The sequence below is a fragment of the Miscanthus floridulus genome, chromosome 6, assembly GCF_019320115.1.
Source record: "Miscanthus floridulus cultivar M001 chromosome 6, ASM1932011v1, whole genome shotgun sequence".
Lineage (NCBI taxonomy): Eukaryota > Viridiplantae > Streptophyta > Magnoliopsida > Poales > Poaceae > Miscanthus > Miscanthus floridulus.
In genome coordinates, this window is record NC_089585.1 from 116,222,188 (window position 1) to 116,248,641 (window position 26,454).

Consider the following 26,454-nt stretch of genomic DNA (forward strand, 5'->3'; position numbering starts at 1 on the left):
GACAGTCCGGCCAAGCTCGACTTCTTTGACCGATGGGGACAGTTCGCTCGGCGTTTGCGGCTCGCCGGTCGGCAGGGCGCCGCGTCGCCTCCCCCTCGACCCCCTCCCAGCCATGGCCGCGACCGCATGGCATCCCGAGGGTCGAGGCCCCAGCGGCAGCTGCTGCCGGCGCGCCGCTCGCCGCAGCCCCCAGCCTTGCCGCGCACCCGTGCCGCGTTGGTCACCGTAGCCCGCAGGCCGCCGCAGCGCCGCGCTGCTCGCAGGTTGTAGCCATGGAAGAGGATTTGGGGTGGGGGATAGTTGCGGAGAGCAGACAAGAGACACAGCAGCAAGTGGCGCTGGCCACGGGTGTCGCCGGGGTGTTCCTGGCGCCGGCAGCAAGCAGCTACATGCAGAAGCAGAGAGAACTGATGCCGAGTACTTTTTTCTGCACGAGCCATGAAGGGATCCGGTTCAGGAACAACCGGATTTGGTCCGCCCGCTCCATGTCTGGCACCGTGATTGAAGAGGTGGTGAGTCGGCCTTCTCCCTCCATTTGGCTCATTGTATGCTATATAAAACCTCTGTGATCTGGCTTGCTCTATAAGGATGTAGGACCAAATATAAATTAGAATTATCATATATATCCCAGTTTATCTATCCTAGATATATAAATCTTATTGTTAGAAATTGTTCAGTGTTCTCAAATTGTGTAAAGTGCCTCTCTTTTTTGTTCGATGCGATTGAGCACCTCCACGCACTGCTGCCAGACACCCTGTGTCCTCAATAGAAGTTTTGCCACCTGTGTTGAAGTAGTTCTGAAGTCATGCTATTTTTGCTAGAATTCAGTTATTGTTACTGGTGCTACTGCTGCATAGCAATTTTGCTGCACAAAGCCGGTGAGGAAGGATAGGAGACTGAAGAACTGAACAATTATGCATCCAATGGACGGATTCTGAAAAGTATAACAAAATGTTGGTTCTGAAATTTGTTTTCTACTGGTGTTGTTGTTGCCTTCCTAGAAATGTTGATTATCAACCTTTTAATGATGGCAATAATTGTTATATTTTAACAGTCCATCCTGTTATAAGTTTTGTTATATTTTTTACATGGGCATCAGTAAACACAGTTAAGGGTTGTACAAAAGCACCATGGAGCATGACACTTTTCATTATGTTGCTGAAGTTCTTATCGAGGGTATTAAGGTTTTCCAATTTATTGGCAGGAGGTGTACCAGAGAACAGAAGGGCCCTTGGAGCCCCGGCCAATTGCCGCAGTCCACCGCGACGACCCCCATCGAAGCACATGCGGAGGAACGCCCTCCAGGATCAAGGTGAGGCACATGTCATTTCTGGGATTTCTAGGAATTCTATGCTGTTAGATGGAAACATGCTATTAGATGAAACTTTCCCTTATTGCCTCTTGCTAATCTCTATCTCTATCTCTACAACTAAAATATTCATAAGAGAATCGTTGACAGGCGTGCGAAACAAAACCTTGACCGCTCGCTCGCTTGAATGACCGCCCGGCTTCGCAGGCTCCCTCGCCGTCTTGCACGCGAGACCGCCCGACGCTCCCCTCGTCCTGTCGCTCACTCCCGTGTCATCCAGCGGAAAAGGAGAGCCCTCAATCACAGCAATCCCCAATCCCATTGCGCGCACTACCGAACCTTCCTTCCCGTGCCGCAATATCTCCTCCCCTCCAGTAGCTAGAGGTCGCGCCGCCATCGCTCGCCGGTCTCGCTCCTCATGCGCCGCCGTTCTCTGTCCTCGCCGTCGCACCCGCACCATCGCCCTCGCCCTCGTTCTTGGCATCGCACGCCGTGGCCGCCCTCGCCGTTCTCCGCAGCGCCTCAGTTGGCTTGGGCGTCAGGACATTGATGTTTCTGATGCTTTGATAGTTAGATCATGTAGTATTTCATATGGACTTGGTGGTATTATTTATCCCGTTGCAACGCACGGGCACTCAACTAACTTAGAGTCATCGTCGCTTGTAATAATAATATCTATGATTTAACTATTTCTATATATTGCTGATGCCGAATCTTGACACAAACACTTAAGTGTATATCTTATTCTACAGTATATGTCTGCGTGGAATAGATAAAGCCACACATATTTATAAGGTGAGTACAACATACTTTGTTTTAAGGTTTTGAGAGAGATTTTTTAAGACACGCATTATTACCCATGCGGTGGGCACTAATATTTACATATATACTATAACCTGTGTACATGATGGTATGGAGATGCGGCGGAACTTATTCGTGCATTTATTGGTGCATGAAAGAAATAGATATCGGAGATTTGTTTCTACCGATATAAAATATTATCTTAGCCGCATCACGAAAAGGTCTATACAATAGGGTTTGTGAGCCTGTGGATGCCGCGCTCTACGTGATTGTGTTAATTTCACAAATTTTGTTTTTTTGGATTAAATGTCACTTTAACGTTGGTATTTAATTTTACAGTATTGTTATCTTATCGTGCGATTCGTATGCTTTTAGTAGTATAAAATGACCTAGTGATGTGATAAATTATTGTAATTCTTTCTGTAATAGGATCACTCCGCCGCAACATAGATCACCAGTGAATTCGCCGTCCACACTCAAACAAAGCGAGAAAAAAGAAAAATGACGAGTGGAATCGTTCATCCATACGATCCTTGCTCGCTTAAAAGATTCCTACCCGATCGTCGGTTGGAACTCCTCCCCTTTGGAACATCCATAAACCATCCGTACTGGAATCTTTGGTTCCCGATTCGATATGCGCCTCGCGCCACCTGTTCGACGCAATTCCCTCCCTGCTACAACCTGCCGCCGCGGCCGATGGTCGATGGATGACTGATTGCCGTCGCCGCCTAGTGCCCCTGCCCGGCACCGGTCATGTCGCTGGCCTGTGGCCTGCCGCTGCTCGAGTGCGTCTACTGCCTCGCCTGCGCGCGCTGGGCATGGAAGCGCTGCCTCCACAGCGGCGAGGTCGACAGCGCCACCTGGGGCTTCGCCTACGCCGCCGACTTCGAGCCCGTGCCGCGCATGTGCTGCCTCGTCATGGCGACCTCTCCTCCGCACCGCTCCTCTTCGCGCCTCCTGGCGGCTACGGCATCGACCCCGCCTGCGTCCTCCGCCGCCGGACCTACGCCGACACCCACGGCCGCGTCACGCCCTACCTCCTCTACCTCGACCACGCCCACGCCCACGCCGACATCGTCCTCGCGCTCCGCGGGCTCAACCTCGTCAAGGAGTCCGACTACGCTCTCCTCCTCGACAACCGCCTCGGCAAGCGCCGCTTCGACGGCGGCTACGTCCACAACAGCCTCCTCAGGGCCGCCGGCTGGGTGCTCGACGCCGAGTGCGACTCCTCGAGCGGTACCCCGACTACACGCTCACCTTCACGGGTCATTCGCTGGGCTCCGGCATTGCCTCCCATGCTCACCATGGTCGTCTTGCTCAACCTCGACAAGCTTGGCAACATCGACAGGACCCGCACGCGCTGCTACGCTACGCCATGGCGCCGGCCAGGTGCATGTCGCTCAACCTCGCCGTCAGATACGCCGATGTTATCAACTTTGTCGTCCTTCACTCACTCAGGTTTATTAATTATGAACACTAACTACTCCTTACTGGTTTCAACCATTCTCCATTTTTCTTCCCCAATGGCAGGATGACTTCCTGCCCCGGACGGCTACTCCTCTTGAAGACATTTTCAAGTCAATCCTTTGGTACACTAAAATATAACCTTCTTCTTTTCTTGATTATGAATAAATCATTTACATGTTTTTGTGTCAAGTCCTCTACTAGTACTGAACCCAGTTGCTCTATTTTTGTTTATTACATGAACAAATTACTCCACTTGTCAGAAACAGGAACCGAATATCCGTTTCAGGATATATCATATCATCAGTTATGTCTAATGAACACCACAATTGTATTAGTGCATTGCAAGTCAGTCCTATGAGCTGTGGACACCGAGGATTTTTATTGTACCCGAGGGTGGTTTATCTTAATTGCTGATTTTTCAGTTTATGTTTCTGCTAGCTATGTTGTAGCTGTGGTACGTTTGCTGCTTCCTAGGCTCAAACAAGTTTGAAATTAAGCTATCGTCTCTTTTTCGACAGCTTGCCATGCCTCCTATGTTTGAGATGTTTGAGGGATACATGTATACCTGAAGACGCAATGCTAAAGGATCCAAGGAGGCTTTATGCACCAGGCCGGATTTATCACATAGTGGAAAGAAAAATGTGCAGGTACCCTTTCCTCATTGGTATTCTAGAATGCAAGAAACATTATGTGACCCCTGATATACAACCTGGTTGCACAGTATCTGTTAGTTGCGTATTTATGGAGGTGTCCTCACAATTGTCAGAAATAGTGAACGGCTTATGCTAGTAGATTCAAATACTCGACTGTATTGTTTGAAGCTAAGTTGCATGGATACGGATACGCGTATCGGTATCGGAAGGATACGAATACGCGGATACGGCAATTTCCTAAGAAACCCGATACGCGGATACGTTTTACTGTTTTTTTAATAAATATAGATAATAGCGCATATTAAAATTGTGAAAGAGTGAAAGCAGCAAATTAACTTGCAATAGCAATTACCAGCCAAAGCAAAGACCGGAACTCCGGAAGCATCTCCATTCTTTAATTGTCCATTCTCGAGTTCTCCAAGACTCCAAGTCCAGAATTTGCACAGAAAAACCAAGTAACCAACTATCAATCAATTTATTACTAAAACTTGGCTACTTGAGTATTCAGTAATCAGTAGTAGTTCAGTACATCACCTTGTACTACTCTTGGGCACTGACAGTAAATGGGGATTAGTACCCCTGGCTCAGTTTCAACTCTTGGGCTCTTGGTGAAGCTCAATGACAGCCATATCTCATATCTCATATGTAGACTAGCAAATTCAAGTACACTGACAGTAGTGCTGCCGCCCAGATCTGGAAGAGTTAACAAAGCCACACAATTCAGCATCTCATTCGCAGCATAACCCAATGCCACTATTTTTGTACAGCCACTTCGGGCAAAGGCTTTCTCAAAGCGTCCGTAAATGTTACTGAAAAAGGAGCAAGGAATCTGGCAAAGGGCTAAGCCATTTCGATCGCTCTCCATAATCAGGGTATCAACAGGTCTGGTGCTGTGCCAACTGCTCATCCAAGATTTCAACATAACTGAAACAACAGAAAACTCGAGACCTCCTGGCCAAAAGTATGAAGCAAATCGCATCTAGAACATGTGGTCCTTGTCCTTCCCACCAAACAGAAACGAATGAGGCAAGGGACTCACCAGGAAGTTGTGGTACACGAACGCGCGGGGCTCCCACGACAGCACCTCCGTCCACGGCTCCCCCTTCTCCCCACGCATCTGTAGCCCCCTGCAGCACGCAAGCACGAGCAACCACGCGTAAGCACCTCAGAGGAGTAAGCATCTCAGGGTAAAACCGCGCGGTAGAGAGATCGTGGGGGGGGAGTCGAAGGTGGATCTGCGGAAGTGCGGGCGCGCGAGCCCCGCGCCGCGGCCCTCGGACACCCCGGGCAGCGATAGCGCGCCGAGCGCCAGGAGCAGGAGCAGTGCCGCGCACGCCAGCAGCAGCGCCGCCATCGACGGCCTCCCGCCGCGCTTCCCCATTTACTGTCAGTGCCATGCGGCATGGGGAGCAAAGAAATCAAGCATAGATGGAGAAGAAGAGGGAAGGGGATTACCTCACGGATCCACGTCGCAGAGCGCCAGGGCGGAGACGAGTAGGGACGGAGGCGAGCGGAGGCGGAGGTTCGTCGCTGGCGGCCGGCGAGCGGAAGCGGAGGCGGAGGCTCGTCGCTGGCAGCCGACGAGTAGGGACGGAGGCTCGTCGCCGGCAAGCGCAGGCGGAGGCGGAGGCTCGTCGCCGGTGGCTGGCGGCCGGCGAGCGGGGTTGCGGCGCGACGCGCGGGCGCAGCCGTGAGGTTGTCTCCGTGCGGGACTGCGGGAATGCGACTGCGGGCGTTGGGGCAGAGGATAAGAATGTCTTTTGGGCTTCGGCTGGGCCGTATCAGGACGAAGGATACGTGTCCAGTGACGTATCCGATTATCACGAAAATAATACAAAATCGGATACTCCAAGGATACGTATCCTAGGCGTATCGGACACGTATCCGTATCCGATACGTATCGGATACGCGATACGCGGCTCCAGGGAAGTATCCGTGTAACGTAGGTTTGAAGAGAACCATCACCTCTTCATTTTTCAAATATGTAGTTCAACTATCATGTACAATACACCATAGACTGTAAACCCATACTGATACTGCTAGTTACACCGTACCATTGATATTGAACTTGCCCTGCTGTTTTACATCTTGTGGTCAGAGTACTGGTTGTTGCTAATGAAGGTGTCCAATATTTCCAAAAACAAACTGAATTCCTTGAAACACACAGGTGTGGAAGGTATCCACCAGTAGTCAAAACAGCTGTGCCGGTGGATGGTAGATTTGAGCACATAGTTCTTTCCTGCAATGCCACAGCGAACCATGCCATTATGTGGATTGAGAGGGAGGCACAGACTGTAAACCCATACTGATACTGCTAGTTACACCGTACCATTGATATTGAACTTGCCCTGCTGTTTTACATCTTGTGGTCAGAGTACTGGTTGTTGCTAATGAAGGTGTCCAATATTTCCAAAAAGAAACTGAATTCCTTGAAACACACAGGTGTGAAAGGTATCCACCAGTAGTCAAAACAGCTGTGCCGGTGGATGGTAGATTTGAGCACATAGTTCTTTCCTGCAATGGCACAGCGGACCATGCCATTATGTGGATTGAGAGGGAGGCACAGAAGGCTTTGGATTTGAGTTGCTTATATAACCTTATATGCATCTAGAGTTCTAGTCATGCTGACTCTCTAGTCTTTGCCTGTAGCCTTTATCTTTTGTAAAATGAACCTTGCATATCACTGATTTTTTTTTTCTTTCTTTCTTAATCGTGCATGTTAACTAGTAGAATGTAAGCGTCACGTGTGTAGAAACTAGAAATGTTAAATACAAGAAGGAAATTTTGAAGAACTAACTCAACTTAGTAGTAATACAGTTACACGGTGGTGAGATGCAGTTGTTGAACATGAAGGTAGGCATAGGATTATTATTATTTTTGGAAAGGAGTTTACTCTGCTTATATTGAAAGCAAATGTTCACACAACACACAGCATGCTGGGAATACCAGCTTACAAGAGGAGCAAAACAACAATGCAGATAAAGGCCCCGTTTGGATGCAAAGTATTTTTGAAGTATTGGAGAAATACTATGGCTTTACACAATACTTTGGTTTTTAAAATCTACTGGGTTTTAGAAACTCCACTCATGACCTCTTTTTTCTAAACCATGGTTTTGCGTCTCTTTGGCTTATAAAACCACAGTTTTGTGATACTACTCAAAGTTTGACATCAGTGTTTGCTACACCAGAGAAGTTGTTCTGTAACAACCCTTGGCCGGTGGCGGCGAGCCGATGACGTGAGCAGTACGGTGGATTGCCGGATCCGGCCGAAAAGCAGAGGAACCTCAGGTTCTCTCGCTGTTCTATTGAGTTTAACAATATTCGATAATTGTCTTACAAGAAACAGTACAGCAATATAAGGCACTCGGCCACTGTCTTAGGGACCCACTGGTCATACACTAATACAAAATAGCTAATACTGAATACGCTTTCTTCATTAGCGGATTACGCCTTCCTTCAAGCTCTTCACTCGTGGGCTGTAACATCTCCCCCGCCTGAAGAATCTTTTTTTAGAGTTCAAGGGTGGCCCCCGGCCTTTATATTGCAAAGACCAAACCGTTAAGCTCCTTACAACATTCAACGTTCAAAAATTCCAACAGAAACGCAGAAGGCTCAACAGGCAAACAAACGCCCAGAATAGCAGAACTAACTACTGACATCATTACATCCCCAAAGCTTCCGCAAGACTCGCAACGCTAATTCAGTTTCTTTCACGAGCCAACCTTTCCAGATCAACTTCATTTGTCAGCAGAGCTTTAACTTCATCAGCTGTATTGATCTTCTAGCCATTCCCAGATTGAAATAAGATGTGACCCCATTCATCATTCACCTGACCAAGCCAGGTAGTCGGTGAGGTCTTGTGGCGAAGCTTTTCAGTTTGTCCAGGTGATCCAGAAATTCTGGGACATTCTCCTTCGGACACAGAGAACTCCAATTGTACAACATTGTTGTTACCTTCACTATCAGCACTTGCACATCTACCCAGAGTGTTCCCTGAAAACACAAGCTAGTTTCCAAAGCCCCCACAGGGCAGCAGCACAAAAAAATATTTTCCACTATGAATTTCCTATTACTAATCCACATAGTCCCAACAGAAACAAAATCTATGCCAACTTGTCTATTTAAGATCTCAGAAAGAAATGACCAAAGCTGTTTAGGTACTACACAGTTAAAAAATAAGTGATTGACAGTTTCAGCCTCTGAGCAAAACAAACAAGTAGGATCTTTGATTTTCTTCCTGATACTCATTATCCCTAGTCAGAACCTTGTTTTTAGATAAAACCACAGGAAGAAATGAACTCTAGGTGGGACCTTCAGTGCCAAAACAGCAGGAATAAACACAGGAGAAATACCCCTAAAATTAATGACTTTATATAAGGATTGTGAAGAGTATACACCATGAGAATTAAACTGCCATATTAGTGAATCTTCCTTATCAGTAAAGCTAATAGTAGAAGCTAACTGGACCACTTCTAACCAAAGATTGTATAATCTACCATCGACACATCTTCTAAAAGTGCATTTCAAATCAACACCATCCCCTAGGGATGCAACCGTAGCATCCTTCTCATTAATTAACACATAGATCTCCCAATATTGAATAGCTGACTAGAAGAACCTAACCAATTATCTTCCCAAAACTTGCACTTCTTACCATTTCCTATATGCCATCTATATCCCATTTTTGCTACAAAAGCAGCTCTCATCATACCTTTAAAGAACTCAGAGGCTCCAGAGGAGGAGCTATAAAAGATGTTAGGTCTATCGGTATTGTACTTGAAGTCTAAAAACTGTCTCCACATCTTATCACCATCTAGATTATACCTTTTAACCCAAGAAACTAAGAGACACAAATTTAAATCTCTCAAGTTAGGAACACCTAGGCCTCCATACTCTTTTATCATACTGACACTCTCCCAGTTGGCCAAATGAAATTTACGGGATGTGGGGCTATCATCCCATAAGCAATTACCAAGATGAGAGTGTATAACTCTAATGGCCCACTTAGGAAATTTAATAAACGAGAGTAAGTATACAGGAATACTAGCTAAACAAGACTTAATGAGAACTAGTTTCCCTGCGTAGGACAACAACCTACCTCTCCAACCAGCCATTTTCTTCAACATTTTATCAACTAGAGGCTGAATGTCCTCCCTACTAAGCTTCTCATAATGCAAAGGGACCCCTAAATATTTGATAGGTAAGGTACCAACCGGACAGGAGAACAAATGAGCAAGATTATGAACTGCTTCAGGTTCAACATTCATCGAAATTAACTCACTTTTATGAAAATTGATCCTCATACCAGACAACTGTTCAAACCAAATGAGAATACTTTTTAGGTTCCTAGTGTAATCCTCCTCAATTCTAGAAAAAAGAATGGTGTCATCTGCATACTGCAGAGACACAATACCGCCTACCCTAAAGTTTTCTGCTATCCCTTTAATGATACCTTTCTCAGCCCCCTTCTGGAGCATTTTTGTAAGAACATCACCTACTAGATTAAAAAGCAAGGGAGAGATAGGATCACCCTGCCTTAACCCTTTCCCATGTTTGAAAAAACTACTTTCTTCACTATTAAGGTTGACTCCCACAGAGCCTCCAATGACTAAATGTCTAATCCAAACAATCCAAGTGTTACTGAAACCTCTAGTCCTAAGGATTTCAAACAAAAAATCCCAAGAAACTCTGTCATATGTCTTCTCATAGTCTAATTTCAGGATTATACCAGGATCACCTGATTTATTAAGACTATGTACTAATTCATGAGCAATCACAACACTCTCTAAAATATATCTACCTTGAATAAAGGCACTTTGTTGAGGAGAAATTAATCTATTCATAATCTTTCCTAATCTAAGAGTTAACACTTTGGAAAACACCTTAAAACTGCAGTTAATGAGACTGATAGGTCTAAAAATTTTCATGGATCTAGCTTCATCTACCTTAGGGATGAGGGAAATCATAGCAAAGTTAAGTCTTTTCAAATCAAGATTCCCTCTATGAAAATCATTGAACATATCAACTAAATCAGTCTTAATCAAATCCCAAAATTTATGATAAAACATAAATGAGAGCCCATCAGGCCCAGGTGCACCATAAGCATAGCAACTCCAAACCGCTTCCTTAATTTCTCCTTCCGAGAAAGGAGCAGTTAGTAACTCATTCTCACTACTACCCACTAAATCCTCATGTCTCCAAAAGTCTTGACCTAAAGAGATAGGGGGTTTGTCCTCTCTTCTAAACAAATGTTTGTAGAAATTTAAAGCAATGTCCATCATCCCCTTCTTGTCCTCAACTAGACCATTAGGGCCTTCCAGAACCTCTATCCTCTTCTTTCTACTTCTCTGATTAGCTACAACATGAAAATATGCTATATTCCTATCCCCCTTCTAGGATATTTCTGTCTCTAGATCTCTGCCTCGCCTTAATCTCTTGTAAAGCCCAAATCTTCTCTAATTCCTTAGAAACAAAGTCCATTCTATCCCTCTCCGTCTCAGATAAAATCCTAGAATCTAACTCGGCTTCCAAGTCATTGTACTCCAAAGCAAGCTCATTTTTATATTTATTCAGCCTAGCTACTTCATTCAAAGCCCAACCCCTAACAAACCTACGAAGAGTCCTAATTTTAAATTGCCATTTATCTAAACTATTAGTCAGATTACAAGGAGTGTTCCAGGCTTTCTTGACAATCTCAGAAAAACCATCCTGGTAAAGCCACCACTTTTCGAATCTAAAACGTTTCTTGCCAAAGAAAACATTAGAACCAGTATCCAAGACCAGCGGGTTATGATCACTAGGAAATCTATCTAGACATCAAACAGATGCTAAAGGAAAGCCACTATCCCATTCAGTAGACACAAAAATTCTATCTATTTTGGCCATAACCAAATTATCTTGGTTATTAGTCCAAGTGTATTTTCTATTAGATGCACTGAGTTCCAGCAGAGCCCACTTATGCACCCAGTCATTAAAAGCATCAGCCCATCTATAATTAATTCTAGCATTATTTTTGTCAGAAGCAAATCTAATCAGATTAAAATCACCACCTAGGATAACAGGCCCCTGCCAGGACTCCATAATAGAATGTAATTCCTTTATGAAAGATTCCTTCCCCTCATCATAAGGAGAACCATAAACTACTACTAATTTCCAGCTAAAACATGTCTTTTTATCCTGCAACATAATGCTAATAGAGAAATCTAAAGTAGAAATTAAAGTAGCCGAAAACTTATCACTATTACTTCCAACCAGGATGCCACCAGCAGACTTTTTAGCAGGAAGATAGAACCACTCAAAAGGCATATTACCAGTAAGAGATCTAAGATAGCCAGGAGTAAAAGACTCCCTCTTAGTTTCCATGATCCCTACAAAATCAGCTCTTGTGCTCCTAATCCTATTAATTAAAGCAGGTAATCTTCCTATTTTGCCCAAACCTCTTACATTCCAAAAGAGACCTATCATTTGTTCTTCTTGCTTTTCTTCCTATTAACTAGTTTAGACCAGGCTTTTTCAATCTCAGCCTCTAAAATATTCAAGTCCTTATCTTCATAAAACTTCCCATCAGGAGTTGTGGGATCTGAGTCCCTAGCATCTTTTTCAAAAGAACTGTGACAACTAGAACCAACAGTCCTACTGCCAACAAAAAATTTTCCATTTCCTACAGAATGACTACAACCTACATGATCATAATCATTTCTCTGTTGACTTCCATCAGAAGTCATCATACCCTTTGAATATACTTTAACAGGGCAATCTACCTTACTATGCATTAAAACTATTATTTCTTTCTATCTCTAATTCCAGAACTTGATCAACTACTTTTTGCTTAGACAGTTCCTCAACTGGAACATCTAGATCAATACTAGCAGCTATATCTAACAAAGAAGAAGAAGAAATTTGTTTTGAAACTTTTTTACCTTTCTCAAATTCCAGGTTGTTCTTCTTTTTTAAAGCTTGAGCTTTTTCCAGCATATTCATCCCATCCAGAGGAACTCGTTTACCGCCTGAAGAATCTGTTTGTCCCCAAGCAGGAGCCTCTGGAAACCTTGTCTTCAAGACTGATAATCTTCCCAAGTAGTGGATGATGGATGTAACCCTGTCCAAGTGACCAGTATCTGAGGGACAGCAGTGTTACCTTTCCTTACCAGGCGGCGCTGAAGGATCTGTTCAGGGACAGCCTTGGTAGCCTGCAGATCAGTAATAGTGGGAAGGGTAGAGAATACCGGTGTATAGTCTGGTGTGAATGGTTTGAGTTGGGAAATGTGGAACACTGGATGGATCTCACTCTGAGGAGGTAATTCCAGTTTATAAGCAACAGGTCCGATTTTCTCCACAATCTTATAGGGTCCAAAGAATTTATAAGCAAGCTTAGGGAAAGGCCTGCTGGCCACTGAGGGTTGAGTATAAGGTTGTAACCTGAGCAACACTTGATCACCCACCTCAAATTGCATGTCAGACCTGTTCTTGTCTGCCTGTATCTTCATCCTATTTTGAGCTTGCTCAAGTCTCTTTTTCAATAGTTGAAGATGTGCTTCTCTGAAGGGCTGACCTGGTGCAAGTGGTAGAGTCTTACCGCCTGTGACCGGAAGGTCCCGGGTTCGAGTCGCGGTCTCCTCGCATTGCACAGGCGAGGGTAAGGCTTGCCACTAACACCCTTCCCCAGACCCCGCACTGGGTACGCCCTTTTTTTTTTTGAAGATGTGCTTCTCTGTCAGCAATAACCTCATTGACTGCTTGTGGTGTATCTCCAGTTGGTTGTGGTGTAGCTCCCAAATTTGGCTCATACCCATAAAGTTCCTTGAATGGAGAACAGCCTAGAGCACTGTGGAAGGAGGAATTGTACCACAACTGTGCCAGAGACAGCCAGGCCTTCCATGTTTTTGGGGAATCTTGGACTGAACACCTCAGATACATCTCGAGGCACTGATTAATCCTTTCTGTCTGTCCATCCGTTTGAGGATGGTAGGCTGTTGAAAGGGTGAGATTAACTCTGTAAAGCTTGAAGAGATGTTTCCAAAATGTACTGACAAAGATTCTGTCTCTATCACTCACAATACTGTTGGGTAAACCATGCATTTTGACAATGTTGTCCATAAATAGCTGAGCCACAGTAGCTGCTGAATAGGGATGCTTCTGTTAGATATATATGGTGTATAGCATATTTTCATATTTTCCTCTTTGTGTAAGGGCTTAGATGCATATATGCCCAACTCATGTACATGTTTGGGTTGTTGCCCCCAGGAATGCAGTGAGCTTCATTCCTTCAAACATGGTACCAGAGCCTAGGATTTAGGGCTTACCTCGCTCTCTCGCGCGCTCTTCCCGTTGCGCTTGCCTGGAGCTCCGCCGCCCGTCGGCTCTCTCCCTCGCGTGCTCTTCCCGTTGCACGCTCCGTAGCTGGGCGTGGCCCCGCCGTCGCGCGCTCTCCGCGGCCGGGCGCGGTCCCGCCATCGCGCGCCCTCTGCGGCCGGCGCGGCCCCGCCGTCGCGCGTCCTCCGTGGCCCCGTCGCTGGGCGCCCCGCTGCCGCGCGCCCTTCCTCCGCTGCTCTGCTGGACGCGGCTCTGCTCTGCGGCCGTCCGTTTCGAGTGCTCTGTTTTTCTCTGTTCACGCGCGCGCCCTTGCTCCGCTCTTCCCACGCGCGCGCTCGATTCTGCGCGCTCATCTCCCGCGCCCCTCTCGCATCCTTTGCTGCTTGCTCTGTTTTAGATTAGGTAAAAAAAAAAGAGTCAGATCCCGCTTTGCTGCTGCTGTTTTTCTGCTTTTCTGGAGAAAGAAAGATGTCATCTCCTCCTGTTCCTCCCTCTGGAGGCGCTCAAATCCCGCGTTGTCCAGTGATTTTCGATGGCACCAATTATCATGACTGGGTTCCACATATGCGGTGGCATATGCGTGGTCTCCGACTCTGGGAGTTTCTTAGTGGTGAGCTACCTTGTCCAGCATTGCCTGATCGTCCAGTGCAGCCAGTGATTCCTCCAGAAATATCTGAAGAGGAACAAAAGAAGTTGCGCGAAGCTTATGATGATGATATGGCCTCTTACATGTCTCATTTTCGGGCTTATCGGACTTGGTTGGATGAAGATGCTCGTGCTGGGGCTGTTCTTGTTGCTAGTATGGAAAAGCATCTGGCAGGAGAGGTTATTCGGCTTGATCATGCTGCTCAGATGTGGGCTGTTCTTCGTCAGCGCTATGAGCCCTCTGGTCAGTCCACTTATATTGCCGCCCTACGTCAAGAACAACTGTTGCAGCAGGGTGATAGTTCGGTTGAGGATTTCTTTCAACAGCTATCTGCAATATGGCGTGAACTTGACACTCTTAGTCCTCAGTTGTCCCCGGACACTTGTGACTCTTGCAGGAAGCAACAGTGCCACCTCGAGCTTCGTCGCACCTATGACTCCCTGACTCGTCTGCGTGCTGAGTTTGAGCCCCTTCGTGCTCAATTACTTGCTCGTGAGCCGTGCGTGTCCTTGATGGAGGCTCTTGCTGCTGTTCGTAATGAGGAGACTCGCCTTCGTTCTGCTGGTCTACTTCAGTCGACGTCCCCAGTTTTGGCTGCTCGGTCTGGAATTCTTGGTTCTCCCAAAGTGCCTGCTTCAGCAGCCTCTGGCGGCTCGGGGACTCGCAACTCAGGTGGCCTTCATTGTAAGCACTGTGGCAGAGATGGACATGATGAGGATCATTGTTACAAGAAGAAGAGGCAGGCTCAGTCTCAGTCTCGCCGAGGTGGGCATTCCTCACATGCTCAGTCTCAGCATCCTGATGCACAGCAGGAGATACTCATGTTACTTCGTCGTCTTGCTGTTCCTCCACCTACTGGAGCTTCTGGTTCTGTCACTACTGGAGCTGCTGGTTCTGTCACTCTTGCCCCAGTACTTTCTGCTGCTACTTCTCAGTCTTTTATTCAGAGACCACCATCCACTTCAGGTATCTTGCCATGGATTCTTGATTCTGGTGCTTCTTTTCATATGACACCTGATAGTACCTCTCTTTCTTCTATCTGCTCTCCTTTCATTCCTCTCACTGTTCAAACTGCTGATAGCTCATCTCTTTCGGTTGTTGGTCGTGGCACTCTTCTTCTTCATTTCATGTTCCTAATGTTTCTTATGTTCCTGATTTGACCATGCAACTTATTTCTGTTGGCCAGCTCACTGATCATGGTTGTCGTGTTATTTTTTATTCTGGCTCTTGCTGTGTTCAGGATCTCAGCACGGGTCTCCTAGTTGGTACTGGCCCTCGCCGCCGTGATTCTCCGCATCTCTGGGAACTCGATTGGCTTCGTCTTCCTTCTGCTGCCTTTGCCGGTCTTGTGAGCTCTGCTTCTCCTGCATCGGCTTCTTCCTCTTTTGCTCAGTGGCATCATCGCCTGGGACATCTATGTGGTTCCCGCTTATCCGCTCTTGTCCGTCGTGGTGTTTTAGGAAATGTCTCTGGTGATGTTTCTTTAGATCAGTGTCAGGGCTGCAAGCTTGGCAAACAGATCTAGCTTCCATATCCCTCTAGTGGGTCTGTGCCACAACGTCCTTTTGATCTTGTTCATTCAGATGTATGGGGTCTTGCACCTTTTGTTTCAAAAGGGGGTCATCAATATTATGTCATATTTATCGATGATTTCTCTCGCTTCACATGGGTGTATTTCATGAAACATCATAATGAGGTGTTATCCATATATAAAACTTTTGCTCGGATGATTCGCACTCATTTTGATGCTCCTATTCGTGTTTTTCGGGCTGACTCTGCCGAGGAATTTCTTTCGGGTGCTCTTCGCCAATTTCTTTCTGAGCAAGGGACTCTCTCACAATTTTCTTGTCCTGGTGTGCACGCTCAGAATGGTGTTGCTGAGCGTAAACATCGTCACCTTCTTGAAACTGCTCGTGCTCTTATGATTGCTTCTTCGGTCCCACCTCATTTCTGGGCTGAAGCAATCTTCACTGCCACCTATTTAACCAACATTCAACCCTCATCTGCTCTTAAAGGTGGCATCCCATATGAGCGCCTTTTTGGACATCCACTTGATTACTCTAGTCTTCGCCTTTTTGGATGTCTATGCTATGTTCTTCTTGCTCCTCGTGAACACACTAAACTCACCCATCAATCTGTTGAGTGTGTTTTCTTAGGCTATAGTGCTGAGCACAAGGGCTATTGTTGTTGGGACCCGACTGCTCGTCGTATGCGGATCTCTCGGGACGTTACTTTTGATGAGTCTCGTTCCTTCTATCCTCAACCCTCCTCTGATGTTTCTCCTCAGGCCGTTGTTGAGCCTCTGTCCTTCTTGACTTTTCCTGATACACCTATCTCCACTGTGCTTCTTCCTCCGTCACCATCTCCACCTCCTAAACCATCTTCACCTCCTCCACCTTCTCCTCCGCTGCCCTCTGAGTCGTCTTCACATGCTCCTCGGTCCATTTATGATTCCAAACCTCCCGTGATTCACACCTACAGTCGTCGGCTCCTGGATTCCTCGCCTCCTGTTGAGTTGCCTTCTGATGTCTCCTCTCCTGCTGAGCCATCTTCGGTTGACGATTCTTTATCTCAGCCCTCCTCTCATTATAATCTTCGCGATCGTAGTTCGCTGAAGCCTCTTGATAGGTATGGTTTTGCTGGCACTGTCTTTTCTGAGCCGGCCACATACCATGATGCCATTTGTCATTCTGAATGGCAACTAGCCATGGCTGAGGAGATTGTTGCTCTTGAGCGCACTGGCACTTGGGACCTTGTCTCTCTTCCTTCTCATGCTCGTCCCATCACGTGCAAGTGGGTTTATAAGATCAAGACTCGCTCTGATGGCTCTCTCGAGCGTTATAAGGCTCGTCTTGTTGCTCGTGGTTTTCAGCAAGAGTATGGTCGTGATTATGATGAGACATTTGCTCCTGTGGCTCACATGACCACTGTTCGCACTCTCCTTGCTGTGGCCTCTGTTCGTGCTTGGTCCATTTCTCAACTTGATGTCAAAAATGCCTTCCTTAATGGTGAACTCCGTGAGGAGGTCTACATGCGACCACCTCCTGGGTATCTTGTTCCTGATGGCATGGTTTGTCGTCTTCGTCGCTCTCTTTATGGTCTGAAACAAGCTCCTCGTGCTTGGTTTCAGTGCTTTGCCTCTGTGATCATTGCTGCTGGTTTTTCCCCAAGCAATCATGACCCTGCCTTGTTTATTCACACATCCCCTCGTGGGCGCACTCTTCTTCTTTATGTTGATGATATGATTATCACTGGTGATGATTCTGAGTATATTGCCTTTGTCAAGGCACGCCTCAGCGAGCAGTTTCTTGTGTCTGATCTTGGTCCTCTTCGTTATTTCCTTGGGATTGAGGTCTCTTCCACCTCTGATGGCATTTACTTATCCCAAGAAAAATACATTCAGGATCTTCTTGCTCGCTCTTGCCTCACTGATCATCGCACTGTTGAGACTCCCATCGAGCTTAATCTTCAGCTCCGTGCTACTGATGGTAAACCTCTCACCGATCCCACTCGGTATCGTCATATTGTTGGGAGTCTTGTCTATCTAGCTGTGACCCGTCCTGATATCTCATATGCTGGCACATTCTTAGTCAATTTGTTTCTTCTCCCACTCATGTCCATTATAGTCATCTTCTTCGTGTCTTGCGTTATCTTCGTGGGACCATTACTCGTCGTCTGTTCTTCCCGCGTTCTAGCTCTTTTCAACTCCAAGCCTACTCTGATGCTACTTGGGCTAGTGACTCTGATCGTCACTCTCTTTCTGCCTATTGTATTTTTCTTGGTGGCTCTCTCATTGCTTGGAAGACAAAGAAGCAGACCGCGGTCTTCGTTCGAGTGCAGAGGCCGAGTTGCGAGCTATAGCTCTTGCGACAGCAGAGGTTACTTGGCTTCGATGGTTACTTGAGGATTTCGGTGTTTCAGTTTCTATGCCCACTCCTCTTCTGTCTGACAGTACCAATGCTATCAATATAGCTCGTGATCCTGTGAAGCATGAGCTCACCAAGCATATTGGAGTTGATGCATATTACACTCGGGCTCAGGTGCAGGATGATGTCATTGCTCTTCGCTATGTGCCCTCCGAGCTCCAGGTGGCTGATTTCTTCACCAAGGCGCAGACGCGTTCAACATCGTTTCTTTCTCTCCAAACTCAGTGTTTGTAATTCACCCTGAGTTTGAGGGGGGGGGGGGGGGGGTGTTAGATATATATGGTGTATAGCATATTTTCATATTTTCCTCTTTGTGTAAGGGCTTAGATGCATATATGCCCAACTCATGTACATGTTTGGGTTGTTGCCCCCAGGAATGCAGTGAGCTTCATTCCTTCAAACAGCTTCATGGGTATAAAATGAGCAAACTTAGTTAGTCTATCAATTACCACCATGATAACACTATATCCTTCAGATTTTGGGAGACCCTCAATGAAATCCATGGATAACTCCTGCCAAACACCTGCTGGTATAGGTAGAGGCTGCAGTAAACCAGCAGGATGAGTATGAGCATGCTTACTGTGCTGACAGATATTGTATTGCTTGACATAATTGTCCACATCAGTCTTCATTCCCTTCCAAAAGAACAGTTTCTTCAAGCGTTGATATGTTGCAGTTCTTCCAGAATGCCCTCCAATGGCAGAGGAATGAAAAGCAGCAATTAGCTTGGTTTGCAGAGCTGAATTGTTACCAATCCAAATCAAAGTTCCTTTGCGAATGAGACCTTGGTCTAGAGTGAGACCATTGCTGTTGGGACTAGAGAGAGCCAACTGAGAGAGGAGTTCCTGAGCTTGAGCATCAGTGGCGTATGAATTCAGCACCTCTTGAATCCACTGGGGTTGCAGTTGAGACACAGCTTGCAGTGCCATCATATGGGCCACCCGAGAGAGTGCATCAGCTGCTAAGTTTTCTTTGCCTTGTTTATAGATGATTCGAAATTGAAGGCCCATCAACTGTGTCATCGCCTTCCTTTGCATGTCAGAGTGGAGGTTCTGTTCATTCAGCTATGATAATGATTTGTGGTCAGTCAAAATAAGGAACTCCTGTCTCTGTAGATATGGTCTCCACTTCTCTATGGCCATAATCAAGGCAAGAAACTCCTTTTCATAAATGGAGAGGTTCTTATGTTTTTCACCCAGTGCCTTACTCAGGTAGGCTATTGGTTGCCCCTGCTGCATTAGCACAGCCCCAATGCCATCACCACAGGCATCTGTTTCAACCTGAAACTGTTTCTGAAAATTGGGCAGGGCCAACACTGGAGTAGATGTCATGGCCACCTTCAGATTGTCAAAAGCTTCTTGAGCCTGTGTATTCCACTGAAATTGCTTGAGTCTAAGCACATTGGTCAATGGTTTGGCTATAATTCCATAATTCTTCACAAATTTTCTGTAGTATCCTGTTAACCCCAAGAATCCCCTGAGCTCAGTCATAGTGGTTGGAGGAGGCCAGTTAAGCATATCCTGAGTTTTAGCTGGGTCAGTGGCTACCCCTTTGTCTGAGATTATGTGACCAATATACTCCAGGCTTGTTTGAGCAAATGAACACTTGGAGGCCTTCAGATATAGCTTGTTAGTTCTCAGTGTTTCAAACACCTCCTGGATGTGCTGAATATACTCCTCTCTAGTAGCACTGTAGATCAATATGTCATCCAGGAATACCAAGACAGACTTTCTTAAGAATGGTTGGAGCAACTGATTCATGATACACTGAAAAGTTGCTGGTGCGTTGGTCAGACCAAAGGGCATCACTTTAAACTCATAATGACCCTGATGTGTTTTAAATGCTGTTTTATGCTCATCTTGTGGCAGCATCCTGATCTGGTGATAACCTGACCTCATATCAAGTTTGGTGAAGAATCTGGATCCAGCTAGCTCATCCAAGATTTCTTCCACAATGGGCATAGGAAATCTGTTTTTAATTGTCATGGCATTTAATTTCCTGTAATCCACACAGAATCTCCAATTTCCATCCTTTTTCTTCACTAACAGCACTGGTGAAGCAAAGTGACTGGCTGTGAGTGATAAGGCCAGCCTCCAACAGTTGCTTCACTTGTGTTTCAATTTCTGTCTTGTGAAGTGGGGAGTAGTGATAAGGCCTTGCATTAACAGGCACTGCATCTGGGTACAATGGTACAGCATGATCATAGCTTCTCTGAGGTGGTAACTGCTTGGGGTCTTGGAATAAATCAGCATACTGAAGCAACAAATCTTGCACATCTTCTGCTTGCTTGTGCTTTGGAACTGTGGTTATTGATACAGGAGCAGGACTGTCCACCACAGCATATGCCCAGATGTCATTTCCTTTGAGAGACTTGAAAACTTGTTTGGCAGTAATTGTATTCAGAGACAGAGCAGCTGGCTGAATTCCTTCTAGTGTTACCAAACGGCCCTGGTGTTGAAACTGCAAAGTCTTGGCTTGCCAATCACACTGCATGGGACTGAATTTCTTGAGCCAATCAAATCCTAAGATAGCATCATAGGGTAAGACGTCGAGCACTATCATATCAGTTTGGAAAGTGTGACCTTGGATGTACCACTTGAGATTTTTAACCATTTTAGTTGTAGTCATCCCACTTCCATTGGCCAGTTTAACCTTTTGCTCATCCATAGTTACTGTTGGCAGACCAGTGAGACTAACAAATTGTGAGCTCACAAAACTGTGGCTACTGCCAGTGTCTACTAGTATAAGCATTGTCTTGTTCTGCACAGTGGATTTGAGCCTGATAGACTCAGTAGCTTCTGCTCCAGACATTGCATTCAAAGACAATTGGCAGAAATTTTCAGTCAACATTTCATCAATTGCCATTTCATTGAGAAGATCTTCATTAATGTCTTTATCTAGATCATTCAGAGCCAAGGCATTAAGTTGAGGCTTGGCCTTTTTTGCACAATGTTCAGCATGGCCAGGTTCGTATTTCTCCCCACAGTGATAGCAGAGATTGTTGGCTTTTCTGTAATCCCTCAACTGTTTGTCCCTCCAAAGATTGCCATAGATGGATGGTGTCTTGGTTTCAGGTTTGGGCTGTTGGGCTTTGGTAGTTGCTTGCCTATTCTGATACTTCAGTTTCTGCCTGTCCACCAGTTTTTGCTGAATTTTGGCAATCACAACAGCTCTTTCCACTGTAGTTGGGACCTGAGGTTCGACAACAGCTCGAATATCATCTCTGAGACCCCTCACATACTGTGTTGCAAAAAACAGTGCATCATAATTGGAACCATGCATGGATACATCATATTGCAGTGATTGAAACTTGGTCGTATAGTCTTCCACAGTAGATGTCTGCCTCAAATCCAATAGGTCATTGATGGCTGATCTGTGATCATCACTGCCAAATTGCTGTTGCGCATCAGAAGAGAACTGTTTCCAAGTGACTGCAGGGTTTGTCTGTTTATAAACCTGCCACCACTTAGCAGCATTGTCTTCTAAATGCATGGTTGCTGCTTCCACCCAAAGATACTCAGGAATTTGGTAGATGTTGAAGTAGTTGATGCATTTATCCAGCCAAATCTTGGGCTGAGTACCATCTGTCTTAGGAAAATGCATCTTGGGTAAAGTGTGGTGAGGTAAGGTTTCAGTTCTAGGAGGTGGCCTATGGGTTTTGAAATTGTGGGATGGCTCTGGTTTTGTGTTGGTTTTCCCTTTTGCAGCAAAGACATTCTCAAACATTGGCTCATCATCAGCTATCACGGATTCACCACTGACAGAACCAGCTTCACACTCAAACTGACGAATAGTGAGCTGAGCCACCGCATGCCCATTTGCTTTGACCTGTTCAGCGATAAAATTTTTATTAGCAGTACATTGTTCCACCTTCCTCGTGGTGTTTGTTAACTGCTGCTTGAGTTACTGCTGAATTGTTCCCATGTCATTAAGACTGGTAAACAGCAGATCAAAGTTCTCCATCACTTGCTCCCATCGAGTCTTCTCATCATTTGCACTGTTAGACATCTTGTCCAAGATAATCTGGGTCTGTGCCAAAGGCTTCGGAGGCTCAGTGGTGCTTGACTAGAGAAGAATATCAAATGAACTTCGGTGCAGCAACAGGTTTAGCCGAGGCCTCCCCTTGCGCGTGCTTCACCAATTCCCCAACTCCTGGAACTGAGGCTTGATCGAGGGATTTTACACGGAAACAGGTGTCCTGCAACCCAAATCGAAGGACAGTTCCCCGCCGTTCGCCACCGCTCAGCAATCGATCACAACTTACGGAATTTTACATGGAAACAACAGCTCCGCAACCCTGGGTTGAAAAATTGATGCTAGCCAAAAGGAGTGAGCAGCAAGTGGTAGCTCACTGTGGTTCCCGCCGCCGAACCCGATCTGGTCGATGCAGAAACCCCAGTCGAAGAAGATGTATGCAAAGAATGGTTGGTGAGGTAGGCTAGGTGGAGGGTTTGGTGGTGGATCTGGGTTTGGTAGAGGGTATGGCCGAGGAACTCAAGATAGGCGACATCGACACCGCCGTTGACCCTGCTAAGGAGGGACCTCTAGGATCTCAAGTCTAACACCACTGGGGCACGGACCGAGATCACATGCCGACCGGAATTACGAGCTATAGATCGAAGCAAACAGGTGTGGAACGTACCAAGAGACGAGTGAGCTCCTTGGTGGTGGTGGTGGTGGTGGTCGCCTAAGCTGTCGCCGGAGTTGTTGGGGATGAGGGCGGATCGGAGAAGACGGGCGACGCAGCACCGAGATGGGGAAGGGTGGGTGGGGTAGTTGCCGAGGAGAGACCGCCTTTGATACCACTTGTAACAACCCTTGGCCGCCGGCGACGAGCTGACGACGTGAGCAGTACGGTGGATCGCCGGATCCAGACGAAAAGCAGAGGAACCTCGGGTTCTCTCGCTGTTCTATTGAGTTTAACAATATTTGATAATTGTCTTACAAGAAACAGTACAGCAATATAAGGCACTCGGCCACTGTCTTAGGGACCCACTGGTCATACACTAATACAAAATAGCTAATACTGAATACGCTTTCTTCATTTGCGGATTACGCCTTCCTTCAAGCTCTTCACTCGTGGGCTGTAACACGTTCAGCCACCGTCTCATCTTGGTTACTGCTGCCTCCAGTTTCTCCTGATCACGCTCCTTGAGCAAGACATACCACTTCTGCATAAAGGAGACTCCAGCGTACAAAACATCAGCTGTTTTTTTTTTTTTGGATAAAACCTCAACATAGACAAGATGGGGCAATTCCTTATTTGGCTCTGGTTTAAAGTTGTCTTCCTTGGCTCTGAAACAATTTTTTTTTTACCTATTTGGCGTCACTCGAAGTTTTGTTTTTTAATCTGGTCTTACTGTCATCTCCCGCCTCTAACACCGTTAAGTGGCACACGAAAAGACCAAACTGCCCCTAAGACATTATGAGAAACCAAAGGTCACCCAGGCAGCATAACAACATAATTTTGAGCACTTTGAATCCAATTTTCATAACATAAAAATTTGTGTTATGAAAATTGGATTCAAAGTGCTCAAAATTATGTTGTTATGCTGCCTGAGTGACCTTTGGTTTCTCATAATGTTGTGTTATGAAAATTGGATTCAAAGTGCTCAAAATTATGTTGTTATGCTGCCTGGGTGACCTTTGGTTTCGCATAATGTCTCAGGGGCAGTTTGGTCTTTTCGTGTGCCACTTAACGGTGTTAGAGGCGGGAGATGACGGTAAGGTCAGACTGAAAAACGAAACTTCGAGTGAGGCCAAATAGGTAAGAAATTTTGTTTCAGGGTAAAAAAAAAAAGAAAGACAACTTTAAACCAGAGCCAAATAAAAAATTTTCTCAAGATAATTTGTCTACCAAGCAAATACAAATGGGTGTAAGTTAGCTGCTTCTCTGCTCTTTTTCGTACTTGCTACATGATTCTGCCGCCGGTGTGCAGCTGATGCTGGAGGAGGACACGCTGGCCGTGCCGTCGGAGCAGCGGATGGAGCGGAAGGAAACCCTGCAGAGGGAGCACGTGGAGGAGCACAGGGCTGCACTGCGCCGGGTCATCACGCTGTTGGTGGGGCCGGCGCCTTACGGAACGTTTGACGACGTCGGGCAGCACCACCAGCCGGAGAGGAGCGAGAGCTTCCCGCCGGCGGGGTCCAGGCAGCGCATGAGCTGGAACGATCTGATCGAGCGGGTATTCGACAAGGACGTGGACGGCCGCCTCGTGCTGCGGAGCTCTGTTCTTCTCTGACGGGCGCAGCCTCCCGGCCTCACCTGGGGCTTTGTAAATTCCTTTGGCCTTGCAACTGTGCTGCCGGCTGCTTCTCCCAGCAGAAGCCTCCATTTTCCTGTGTTATTGGTTGTTTAGTGTCATTCAGGCCTTTTAGTTAATGTTTGGACACATGCATAGTCTATTAAATATAGACTAAAAAATAACTAATTGCACATATTGCGACTACTTTACGAGATGAATCTATTAAGATAATTAGTTCATGATTTGATAATGTGGTGCTACAGTAACACATGTTCTAATAACGGGTTAATTATGTTTAATAAATTTGTCTCGCGGTTTACTAATGGATTTTGTAATTTGTTTTTTTATTAGTATCCGAACACTCCATGCAACATCCCATGTAACATCCGATGTGACGTCCTAAAACTTTACATCCTGGATCTAAACAAGACCTTATTCATAAAAGAGAGTTTTGTCTTATGCGCGGCTCATATAGCGCCATCGGAATTCTTCGGGTCTTCGGACCCAAACTTCCTGCCGATGATTTTTCGTGCGCGATGGTTGTGCGGACGGGAGATGCCAATGCGAAGAAGCAGCGCGCCGCCGTCAGAGCGGCCATTAGCGTGCGGCCTAACTATAATTTGTTTCTCCTTTTCCTTTCTTATTATTTTCCTTTTCTTTTTTTCCTTTTCTTTTTCATGTGGTTTTCTTTTCTCTTTTTTCTCTTTTTGTTTTTTATATTTGTTTATTTCGTGTTTCTTTTCTTATGTTTTTTATTTGATTAATGTTTTTTATTTTTTTATCTTCCTTTTTATTTTTTTATCTTCCTTTTTTCTTTTTCTTTTTCTTTTTTTAATTTTTGTGCTTCATTTATTTTTTTCTTATTTTATTTTTGTTTTATTTGTTTTTATTATTCTTTTCATTTTATCTTTTTTTATCTTTCTTTAGTTCCTTTCCTTTTCTTATTATTTTTTCTTTCCATATATTTTTTTGTTTTTCCCGTTTCATGTTATTTTTCGTTATTCTTTTCATTTTTAAATTTTCATTTATTTATTTCTTTTTTGCTTTTTTAGTATAATAAATATTTTGTTTGTTTTATTTTATTTTTATATTTTTCTTTCTTTTTCCTTTTCTATATTTTTAGTATTATGTGATGTTTTGTGGTGTATTTTGTGATGTTGATGTAATATACATGTGATATTTTGCGATGTATTTTATGATATTCACATAATATACATGTGATGTTCTGTGATGTATTTTATGATGTTTTACGATGTATATGGTGATGTTCGCATAATATATATGTGATGTTCTGTGTTATATTTTGTTATGTTCACATAGTATATATGTGATGTTCTATGATGTTTCTTTGATGTTCACTTGGTATACATGTGATGTTTTATGTTGTATTTAGTGATGTTCATGTAATATATAAGCGATGTTCTCTAATGAATGTAGTGATGTTCTATGATGTATTTTGTGATGTTCACTCAGTATACATGTGATGCTCTATAGTATATTTTAGAATGTTTGAAAGTTATCTATGTGATGTTCTTTAAAAATTTTCTCTATTACGTGTTTTTATTTTTTCCTTATGATTTGCTCTAGATTTTATTATTGTTTATTTATATTTTGTATTTATTATTTATTTTTATTTATATTATAATACTAATTTCATGAACCTAAAACTAGAATATTGTTCTTCTAAATCAAAAACATTTTTTTACGAAGATGCAACATTGTTCTCTGAACCTAGAACATCGTCTTAGGTCTTAACTCAATAAAAGAAAATGTTCTATCTTCATAAAATAAATGTTCTATCTTCATAAAATAAATGTTCGCTAATAAAATTTTATCTAAATATATTTCATGTGGGATCTTGTTTTTAAGGATTTATTGTAAGAAATCCGATGGTATAGTCGAAATTTAATTTGGATGTTTGGTTTAAGAGTTATGACTTTTTTTAATTAGTTAAAAGTCACCATACGTGACGTGTCAGAGGTGGGCCTGTGCAACATCTATCCCGCACGCTACCCTCTGCGAAATTCTAGCTGGCGCGGGCTACCGTCCGATTATTCGGACCCTAGCAGCTCCCTAGCGCCATCGGCTGGCTCCG

The 26,454-nt window shown here is 45.0% G+C and overlaps 1 pseudogene; it reads left to right on the forward strand.

Moving 5' to 3' along the window:
- The first annotated feature begins 432 nt into the window (after positions 1–432).
- On the forward strand, positions 433–24,615 carry LOC136456688 (uncharacterized; annotated as a pseudogene).
- Positions 24,616–26,454: the final 1,839 nt, after the last annotated feature.